Genomic DNA, 3,633 nt, shown 5'->3' on the forward strand with positions numbered 1-3,633 from the left:
CATGTTTGGCCTTGGCTCCATGTGGGCCAGAGAGTGTGACCTTGGGGTGGGGGTGGTTTCCAATTGTGACTTTTGCTCAGTGCCTGTGCCTTTTGTCCTTTTTAGGCTTGAGCTATGGCTCCCAAGAAAGCCACAGATAAAAGCGGCGGTGACAAAAAGAAGAGGGCTCCCTTGTCCTTGGAGGACAAGAAGGAAATCATCGCCAAGCATGAGAGGGGCGTGCGCTTGGTGGACATTGCCAAGGAGTATGGAAGAAACCCTTCAACAATTGGCACTGTCCTCAAGCAGAAGGAGGCCATCAGAAGCGTTGTGGCTCCTGCGAAAGGCGTGACTACGATTGCCAAGCAGAGGACACCAAAGCACGAGGAGATGGAGCGCCTGCTGCTCCTCTGGATTAAAGAAAAGGAGCGAGCCGGGGACACTGTGACCACCTCGGTCATCTGTGAGAAGGCCACCACCATTTTTGAAGACCTGGCCAGCAAGGAGGCAGGCGAAGGAACTTCTTCCCAGGAGGAGCCAGCCACCCCGGAATTCAAAGCCTCACGTGGCTGGTTTGAAAGGTTCAAAAGGAGGACCGGGATCCACTCTGTCGTCCGTCACGGCGAGGCGTCCAGCGCAGACCACCAGGCCGCCGAAGCATTTGTCATCGAGTTCAAGGCCATGATGGAGGAGGAAGGCTACGTCCCGCAGCAAGTGTTCAATTGCGACGAGACGGGCCTCTTCTGGAAGAAGATGCCTCGCCGCACCTACATCACCCAGAGGAGAGGAGATTGCCAGGCCACAAGCCTATGAAGGACCGCTTCACACTTGCGTTGTGTGCGAATGCCAGCGGGGACTGTAAGATTAAGCCCCTGTTGGTCTACCACTCAGAAAATCCAAGGGCCTTCAAGGCACACAACATTCAAAAGGACAGGTTGCCAGTGATGTGGCGTTCCAATGGGTCACATGCCTCCTTTTCGTGGAGTGGATCAACAGTGTCTTCGCCCCGACTGTGAAGCGGTACCTGGAGGAAGAGGATTTGCCCTTGAAGTGCCTCCTCCTCTTGGACAATGCTCCTGCGCACCCGCCTGGCCTGGAAAAGGACATCCTTGCAGAGTTCTCCTTCATCAAGGTCCAGTTTATGCCACCCAACACGACCTCCCTCTTGCAACCCATGGACCAGCAGGTCATTGCCAACTTCAAGAAGATCTACACCAAGCACCTCTTCAAGCGGTGTTTTGATGTAACGGAGAGCACACAGCTGACCCTGCGAGAGTTCTGGAAGCAGCATTTTGATATCGTCGTGTGCTTGAAGATGGTGGACTTGGCCTGGCAGGAGATCACCAGGCGCAACCTGATTGCTGCGTGGAGGAAGCTGTGGCCTGATGCTTCTTCCTTGGAAGCGTCACAGACCGAGGGTGCTGAGCCAGGTGAAGAAGAAGAGGTGGCTGAGATTGTCTCCATCGCAAGGTCCCTGGGACTTGACGTGGACAACGAGGACGTGGAGGAACTCATTGAGGAGCACAGTGAGGACCTGACAACAGAGGACCTGAAGGCCTTGGCGGCCATGCAACACTCGGCCGTGGATAAGGACGTGCTCCATTTTGACAGGGGCCAGGAGGAGGAGGCGGCGGGGGCATTTTTGCCAACGGCAGAAATTAAAGACATTTTGCGGCAATTCCACAATGTGTCTTCTTATGTTGAGAAGCACCACCCTGAGAAGGTGCTCACCAGCCATGCCATTGCACATTTTGATAATGTCTGCCTTAGCCATTTTAGGAACCTGCTTAAGGCCCGGCAAAAGCAGACATCCTTGGACCAGTTCTTCACAAAAGAGGGAGAACCGTCATCCAAGAAGGGCAAAGGTGCTGATGACCCTTAAAAAAAACACCAAATTAAAAAAAAAATTGTTGTTAAATTGGTTGAATTGGTTAAATTGGTTGAATTGGTTAAATTGGTTGAATTGGTTGTCTGGGTTTAAATTTGGGTGTTTTGGCTGCCCCTCTCCTCCTCCTCCTCCTCCTGCCTCACTCTGAGATGCCAGGACCAGCAAAGATAAGTCAAAAACTTTTTTTCTTTATCCTTTACAAACCTTTAGAATGGACCTGCAAGTCATTCTTAAGCTCTTTAGTGCCTCAGGCAACTTTGCATTACATTGTATTGTAGGGTACTTAGCTTAATAGGCCTCTATTGTACCTTTGTTTTGACTTGCAGGTTCAGTCTGAGGTCATAGAACGCATTAGTTATTTTCAATGGAAAAAGTGTTTCGGGTTACGAAATTTTCGGGTTACGAAAGGAATGGCGGAACGAATTAATTTCGTAACCCGAGGTAGCAGTGTATATGTTTTATACAAATATGCCGAAAGTATGAATGCAGAATGTATGTCAAATTATTTTTTTTTAAGTTAATAAAATATATATTAAATAAAAAAAGAAATGTTCTAATTTTTTCAAAGGTGGAGCAAGATATACTATACCTGATCAAAGCAAAAAGAGGTCAAAATCATTTGGATATACTGGCAGGAGTCTGAATGTGGATTCAACATCACATTTAGCAATCCTGGCCCCCTATACCTAGAGCCTTCACCATTCTCATCACTGCATCAAAAGAGATACATTTTATTGAAGAGAGTTTGGGGTCAATGGCATCTTTCACAGATGCTGTCTTCTATGTCCAGTGGAGAGATAGGGAGAATGGGCAAGGGCGATGCAGAATGTGGACTGGATACCCTGCCCTCTACCACTTTTTTATGCAACTTTTTGTCTCACCAATATGCTTAGCCATGTCAACTCAGGTTTAGCCACTGTGCCATTATGTTCCATCACCTCTGGACCTGCTGATAGCAGCATAGATCCTGTTGTCCAGTTGGATTGCTCCTGTCTGATGTGTTGTGTGTCATGTTGAAAGATGTTGGTCGTGTAACTTTCACTGCTTCCATGATGCCTTGGACTATCTGGAAAAGGTGGTGCAGGCCCTGCTCTGTGTCTACTTTGTGTGGTTTCAGTTGTTCCATGAATTTGCCTAGTCAGTGCAATGGAGGATTTTCATACTCATTCACCTTCAAATAGGATTGCAGGCTTGGTTTCTTTAGCCAAATGGTCATGCATCACTACTTCACAGTGTGTGCTCCCATAGTATGGGTTTGGGAAAGAGCAGCCAACCTTGGGAAGGTGCACCCTGGAGTCTGGAACATTTATCCCCAATGCATTTTGTGATAATGAGATTCTATTTGACAGTTGATGTATGATCACAGCTTTTGTTTGTGGCATATGATAGATAACATGAAGTGGTAAGTAATACTTGACAGGTTGATGAGACTTCATCTTTGAAGCTTTCCAAATTGAAAACAAGGAGAGGCAAAGAAATCTAAAACATTTGACTTGAAACTGTGTATTCAAAAACATGAATTTTGCATCAAGTCTGCATTTGAAATATTGAATGCCAAATTTCATGAATACTTGTATCATCTCTTATCTTCACAAATATTTATTTCAGTTGTGCCTTCCCGTCAAGTACTCAGGCATGACACTCTCAAATCAGAATCATACAGATTTATGTATGTAAGCTGCCTCGATCCACAGGGAGAGGTTGGGTACAAATATATTATTATTATTATTATTATTATTATTATTATTATTATTATTATTATTATT

This window comes from Sceloporus undulatus, chromosome 3 (assembly GCF_019175285.1).
Source record: "Sceloporus undulatus isolate JIND9_A2432 ecotype Alabama chromosome 3, SceUnd_v1.1, whole genome shotgun sequence".
Lineage (NCBI taxonomy): Eukaryota > Metazoa > Chordata > Lepidosauria > Squamata > Phrynosomatidae > Sceloporus > Sceloporus undulatus.